The sequence below is a fragment of the Phaseolus vulgaris genome, chromosome 7 (genome assembly GCF_000499845.2).
Source record: "Phaseolus vulgaris cultivar G19833 chromosome 7, P. vulgaris v2.0, whole genome shotgun sequence".
NCBI classification, from domain to species: Eukaryota; Viridiplantae; Streptophyta; class Magnoliopsida; order Fabales; family Fabaceae; genus Phaseolus; species Phaseolus vulgaris.
In genome coordinates this window covers 13007051-13014642 of record NC_023753.2, presented here as the reverse complement: position 1 = coordinate 13014642, position 7592 = coordinate 13007051, and the positions used below count along the sequence as shown (strand labels likewise).

General features: G+C 39.8%; 1 long non-coding RNA gene across 1 annotated transcript; it reads left to right on the top strand.

Annotated features, from left to right (window-relative positions):
* Positions 1-275: 275 nt before the first annotated feature.
* On the top strand, positions 276-6901 carry LOC137828684 (uncharacterized). Its single transcript, XR_011083947.1, has 2 exons — positions 276-870; positions 6020-6901. It is a non-coding gene; the product is annotated as an uncharacterized lncRNA (long non-coding RNA).
* The last annotated feature ends 691 nt before the right edge of the window (positions 6902-7592 follow it).

Below are 7592 nucleotides of genomic sequence, written 5' to 3'. Positions count from 1 at the left end.
AATTATAAATATGAAGTTTATTTTATTCGCAACATTCAATTATGATTTCCTCTAGAAGTTCATATTTTTAATCTAAATTTTGAATTTTGTATATTTTAAATGATATTTTTATATAATATTTATTGAGTTGATTTGGAGATTACTTGCTTTTGTTAAATTGTCTTCGCTTATAATTTTATTAATGTATTGGAATGCGAATATTATGTTATGACATAACAACAAATAGTAATACAAGTACTCATTTCATTATAAATTAGTTGTAAAAGTCTCAAAAAAAAATATGTTTTGAGTGGAGGTTTTTTTAACTAGGATTATTATAACCTCCGTAAGTAGGTTTAATTACCGAAGGTTATTTTAACCTCAAATTCCAGAGATTTATTTTAAATCTCACTAAAATAATCTTATTTATTTTAAATTTTATTTTTTCCTTTGTTTATCACTTTTCTCTCCTCTTTCATGTAAACCCTAATTCTCTCGTTTCCCTCCTCACTTTCCTCTCCCTCCAATCCTTCCACGTCGTAACCATTCGCTCCTCCAACCTTAACGCCTTCCTCCGCCTCTCGCTTCAGACGCCACCCTCCGCCTCCCGCTCCAACGTCACTACACTCTTTCGCTGCGCCGCTCCATTCCACAATGCTAACAAGTACGCCTCCAATTGGACCTCCATTCTCGAGAACACCAGTGTGTGCGATTCTTCCAAAGTTGTTCTAATTGGAGACTCTGAAATTGGGAAATCAAATCTGCTCTTGCAAAAGATGTATTCCGGTTCGATTTCAAACCCACAATACGAGTGGAATTTGCTTACCGGAACATCAAGGTTGGAGAAAAACTCATCAAAGCTCAAATATGGGACACTGCAGGCCAAGAGAGGTAAATAACTCACTATTCCTTCTTTTTCTTTTCTCCCTTCCAATGGATGACTCTCTGTTTTCTCTTCAATTGGTCATTGCTTTCAACTTTTTAATTCTTTTAGGCTCTGTAAACTATAATAAAATTACAGTTTTGTTGTACAGAGTATGTTATTACAATTTATTTTTCTCTATTGCAATAGCAATACCTTTTTCTATCAATCACATAATTTAGTTATTCAATTAAATTTTGTGTTGAAAATATTTGCAGTTAAATAAATGTCGTTGAGTGTAGTGTAAAATCTGTATAACAAATATAAATTATTGTCATGTGGAGCTGAAGTTCTTATCTCTTGAAATTTGGTGTGATTTGAATGTTATAGAACTTGCGAAATCATAATTATGAAAACATGGCACTGGTATATAGGATAATAGAAATTTGTGTGTGATTTCATAGTTTGCGTGGTTAACTTAAGGCTCTTGAGATGAATTGAATGCATTGGTTAACTTTAAGTGTTATTATCAGGACATTGCTTTAAGAAGTTAATAAATATATTTGTTTTCTTAAATTGTACATTATGTTCAAAACTACAAGAGAGTGTATCTAATGTATTGAATGTTTTTATTCCTTTTATTTTCTTGATTTACTTTTTTATTTCTGTTTCTACAAATTCTGCATCATAGAAGGCCCCGAAACGGTGCAGGATTTCGTCAACATGGAGCTTCAAGAGAAATTATCTTTTGGCTTAATATATATATATATATATATATATATATATATACATATATACATATACATATACATATACATATACATATACATATACATATACATATACATATACATATACATATACATATACATATACATATACATATACATATATATATATATACATATATATATACATATATATATATATATTTGTACCGACCAGGTCATCCGGCGTGATGACGTGTCTTGCATGTGTTCGGGTGGGGCGTGTTCAATGGAACGCGTAGGCTAGAAAAGATGAATGGTTCAGAAGTGGGCATAGTCGCCGATCGCTGAATTGGCGTTCTCCGATCTCTAGTGTGCGTAACCGGCGGTCACCAGAGTTACGTCGCAGTCGCCGGATGAGAGTGCTAGGAGAACGGATGATCATAGATCGCCCGGGAATGCTAGGAGATCGGGTGGTTTACACGCCGCCACAAGGAGCACATCGCCGGATCTCCCAACAAACTTAGTTAGATCTGTTGAAGGCTCAGAAGGGTAATTTCAAGCGTGTAAGTTCAGTAAGACGATTGGGGCACCAGCATGGGGCATGAAGGTCGAGGGGGTTGGGGGGAACACCTTGCTCATCAGCGACAGGATTCCCAGAGTGGACATTTGTTGGTGGCAAGGTTTCCCCAGCTAGAACATGCATGGCGTAGCAGTAAGGAGTGGACATTCGCGATGAGTAAGGAGGGTGACATTCGCGATGAGTGGACATTTGAGAGTTTTAGAAAAAAGGCCTTATTACTCGTATGTGATCTAGGGCAACAGTAAAGTCATATTGCATGCTTCAAATGAGTAAAAGTTTTAAAGTCCCCATCGTTTTTCGGCGATCGGTGGCAATAGTAAAAGTTTTAAAGTCTCCATCGTTTTTCGACGATCGGTGGCAATAGTAAAAGTTTTAAAGTCCCCATCGTTTTTCGGCGATCGGTGGCAATAGTTAAAGTTTTAAAGTCCCCATCGTTTTTCGGCGATCGGTGGCAATAGTTAAAGTTTTAAAGTCCCCATCGTTTTTCGGCGATCAGTGGCAATAGTTAAAGTTTTAAAGTCCCTGTCGTTTTATGGCGATCGGTGGCAGTAGTTAAAAGTTTTAGAGACCTCATCGTCTTTTGGCGATCGGAGGTACCAGTAGTGCAAAAAGCCCTCAGCGCTCTCGTGCATTTTGAGGCAAGAGAAGAAGTCCTCCTCGCCCTTGAGCGAGTGCAAGCGAGAAAGAGTAAAAGACCTTCTCGCCGTCGAGCGAGTTCAGGCGAGAAAAAGTCCTCAGTGCATCCAGGGGGGAGGAGATGTACACCCTGGGCAAGTTGAGGCACCAGATAAAGTCCTTCCCGCCGTCGAGCGAGTTCAGGCGAGAAAAAGTCCTCAGTGCATCCATGGGGGAGGAGATGTACACCCTGGGCAAGTTGAGGCACCAGATAAAGTCCTTCTCGCCGTCGTGCGAGTTCAGGCGAGAAAAAGTCCTCAGTGCATCCAGGGGGGAGGAGATGTACACCCTGGGCAAGTTGAGGCACCAGATAAAGTCCTTCTCGCCGTCGAGCGAGTTCAGGCAAGATAAAGTCCTTCTCGCCGTCGAGCGAGTTCAGGCCAGATAAAGTCCTTCTCGCCGTCGAGCGAGTTCAGGCAAGATAAAATCCTTCTCGTCTTGAACAAGTTCAGGAATGGCGTGAAGGGTGGAAAAAGATAAAGGATAACTGAGGTAGGTTCGAAGAGAACACCTCACTATCCAGATCATTGTTCTGAAACTCAGGGAGGTAGAGAAGGATCCGAAAGGTGCCTCTACCCCCAGATGAGGGAACAATGATCAAGTTATGCAAAGAAGAAAGATAACGTCGCCAGAACCCTATGGCGTGAAGGTTGAGACAGTGAAGGGGTTGTGCGGCGAGTGCCAGATCAGAAGAGTTCCGGGCGACGACAGAAGTAGGGGGCACTTCACTTGGCAGATCAGGTAAACTGTATTTTAATACTAGTTTGAGTCAAAACCTGCTGCCTAGTAAGTGATTTTATGTTAAGGTTTGTTGCCTTAAGTTCACAAGTTTTACTGAACGTCATCGCCGAAGAGTTGATAGTTGCTCAAATTTACTTTAAGTTAACAGTTTGCCAAGTTTGTTATAAGGTTAAACAATTTGCTCGAGTTAAAAGCGGTACGTGGAGGGTTAAGCTCAAGTATTGCTGAGTTCACACAGTTGAGCAAGTTTCGCCAGTTATGTTAGCTAAACCAGTTGATTGCGCAGCAGATGAGTTAGAAGATTATATATATATATATATATATATATATGTATATGTGCATATATGTGCACATGAGCATCGAACAGTTCGAACAAAATGAAAATTATTACAGAACAAGGTAAAGCATAAGAGTTTTCAAGGAGATAAGTCAATCGGGGGCACAATCTTGCCGTCCACCACCTCGTTGTACACTGAGAACTCAGAAAGATCGAGGTCAGGATATTTGCAAGCAAACTGCTCCAAAGCAACGCGCAAAGCCACGTAAGCCGCCGGATTTTAAACCTCTCAAGTCTCCTCGCTGAACAAGTCGCAGCTCGAGACTCGGGGGCTTGTGTACCGACCAGGTCATCAGGCGTGATGACGTGTCTTGCACGTGCTCGGGTGGGGCGTGCTCAATGGAACGCGTAGGCTAGAAAAGATGAATGGTTCAGAAGTGGGCATAGTCGCTGATCGCTGAATTGGCGTTCTCCGATCTCTAGTGTGCGTAACCGGCGGTCACCAGAGTTACGTCGCAGTCGCCAGATGAGAGTGCTAGGAGAACGGATGATCAGAGATCGCCCGGGAATGCTAGGAGATCGGGTGGTTTACACGCCGCCACAAGGAGCACATCGCCGGATCTCCCAGCAAACTTAGTTAAAGCTGTTGAAGGCTCAGAATGGTAATTTCAAGCGTGTAAGTTCAGTAAGACGATTGTGGCACCAGCATGGGGCATGGAGGTCGAGGGGTTGGGGGGAACACCTTGCTCATCAGCGACAGGATTCCCAGAGTGGACATTTGTTGGTGGCAAGGTTTCCCCAGCTAGAACATGCATGGCGTAGCAGTAAGGAGGGTGCCATTCGCGATGAGCGATATCACAGAGATGATGCACTTTGTTGCATCCGATACTCGCCTTGTCGGGTGGTGTTTCACAGCGCATTATGTGCTAGGTTGCTCCTTGGGTTAAGGACTTAGCTGTGCGGCTGGTTACTACACAAAAATGACGTTCAAGTTGCCCCAATCCAAATGACGACACGTGTAGGGTTGGATGTCACCAGTTACTCCAACCTAGATGATGACACGTGTAGGGTTGGGAGCAATGGAGAAATGACGCTCAAGTTGCCTTAGCTCAGATGACGACACGTGTAGGGCTGGGCGCTACCTGCTATCCCAACCCAGATGGCGACACGTGCAGGGCTGGATGCGAGCCACGCGTCCAAAAGCATAACGGCCTGGAGAGAGAAGAAACCCAGCTATAAAGGTAACCTTAACAGAATCTGCAGAGGTACGCTTTTTATTACGGCTGATACTGCTAGGGTTGTGTGCCTACAGTACGGTCCTACAGAGCATATTCTCTCTTAGTTTTTGGGTGTTCTTGTCACTGACTTGAGCGTCGGAGCGCCACCGGCCGCAAAGGCGCCACTGTGTGTTTTTCAGGTTCTCAGAGAGGCTATTTGTGGAGCGGACTTGGAGGGCACGTGGTGCCAAGCTGGTGAGGAAGATCGTGACGAGGCAACGCTCTTGCGCTAAGTCAACCGGCAGGATCAATATTAATGAAGCTTGGTTTCTTTTTGTTCTCTCAATTCTTTACCTGATACTAGAACCTGGGATCTTCAAAGTAGAAGTTGATGACATGATGATGAGTTTGTGAAAGTAGGAGGGGTGCAACTTGTGTTGAATGAAAGACCCTATATGCTAATGGTTATAATGCCTATTCGCTCATGTACATGGCCTCTGATCCATCTCAGAGAAACAAGGTCTCATATGCGTTTCAAGCAGCTGCAACCATGGACTTAGCATAGCAAGAACATGGACTTAGTTTTCATCTCCATTTTGCAATCTTTAATCTTTGAATTTTTTTAGAGATATATTGAATTAGAGTAAAGATTTAATTAGTTGCTTAATCTTTTAAAGCATTTAATGATCATGTTATATATATATATATATATATATATATATTCTATTTTACACTGGCATTCCATCTCAATAATCATTGAATTAATAGTCAACACAAATATTGTAATAAAAGTGAAAAAAGTTTATGCATATATATGATGGTTTGTGATTAGATAGATGAACTATAAGCTATTTTTTTCTTAATTTTTATAATTTGATGATGGTTAACATTAGTTCTTCTACCTAATGCATGCTTGCTATAAATGGTGTTCAGTTTTTTGCAGCAATAATAATTATACTTTGGCTGTGTATAATGAAGGTGTTGAACCAAGTATTGTTCAAGCTTTGAAGAATCCAAACCCTTTGAAGGATGTTGAAGGCTAGGCTGTGCTTGCTGTTGCTGAGTTGTCCTAGATAGGATCTGGGGTAGATTGTGTATGTAATCCACTATTTGATTGAATCCAAAGCATAGGCATTCTCAATCTTTTTAAAAGAAAAGTGTTTTTCAAACTAAGTGAAAAACAACCGATTATTTTGTCGAAACAACCGATTGTTTTATACTTAGGTGTTTTTAGAAAAGATTGAAAACTGTTTTTCAAATGATTGAGCTGTTAAAACCAAAACAATCGATTGATTCGAGGAAACAACCGATTGTTTGTTTTGGTACCATCACAGAAAAACTGTTTTATGTTTTGACTGAGCATTAAATGATTTTCTAATTGTTTATGCTCCAGTTTTTAATGCTTTGACCAATCTTTAAATGCAATTAATAGTTTGTTTAGATTTGATAACAAACAACATCTTTCATATATTCAGAAAAAACAGATTTGAATTTTAACAATGCAGATTTTGAGATTTTGAAAAGTTGAGATTGCTTAGAGATTGAGTTTGATCAAAGTGTGTGAGATAGAATTTCTGCTTGTATTGATTTCAGATTTGTTTCTGTAACAAGTGTAATCCTTGTATCTGTTAAACAAGAATCTTTGTGTGGTTGCTGAGAAGTGTTGTGTGTTCTTGAGGGGATCAATATCAGCATTCTTAGTGTTAGTGTGTTGGCCAAGAGAAGTGTGTGTCTTGAGGGGATCAAGGTCACTTTCTTGGTTGTGTTGTAAGTGATTTAGGTTTGATTGCTTAGTGAAATTCCTCAGTGGTTTATGAGAAGATTGAATGTAGCTCTGAGTTTAGAGTGAACCAGTATAAACATATGTGTGCATTCTCTCTATCCTTAATATCTTTAAATTCAATTTCAATATTTGTGAACTGGTATAAACAACCGATTGTTTATGTGAAACAATCGTTTTTTTTTCTGATGCTGTTGTTTTTGCTTTGTGTTTTGGCAAACTGAATTCCTTATCATTTGTTTCTCGAAGTAATTTAATTATTTGCTTAAAAGTTTTCAAAAACCCTCTTTAAACAATTCACCCCCTCTAGTTTAAAGCCATATATTCTAACGATTGGCATCAAGAGCTTGGTTCTTGAATTTTATTCAAGTGTGATCCTAAAACTGTTTTTTAATGGCTGATAGACTACCTTTTGGGGAAGGTGCTTCAATCAATATACCACATCTGTTTTGTGGTTTGAACTACCAATTTTGGAAAGTGAGAATGAAAATCTTTGTGGAATCACTTGACAAAGGTATTTGGGATGCAATTGAAAATTTGATTGCATTGCTAAAAACATAATAACCCTTGCTTTGAATTTAGATGAGTTTTTTCAGGGTCTCTCAATGCAAATCAGCAAAGGAAATGTGGGACACCTTGGAGGTAACTCATGAAGGTACAAATGAGGTGAAGAGAGTTAGGAAGCATACTCTAATCCAAGAGTATGAGATGTTCAGAATGCTCAAAGGTCAAACAATTGCTGAAGTGCAGAAAAGATTTACGCACATCATC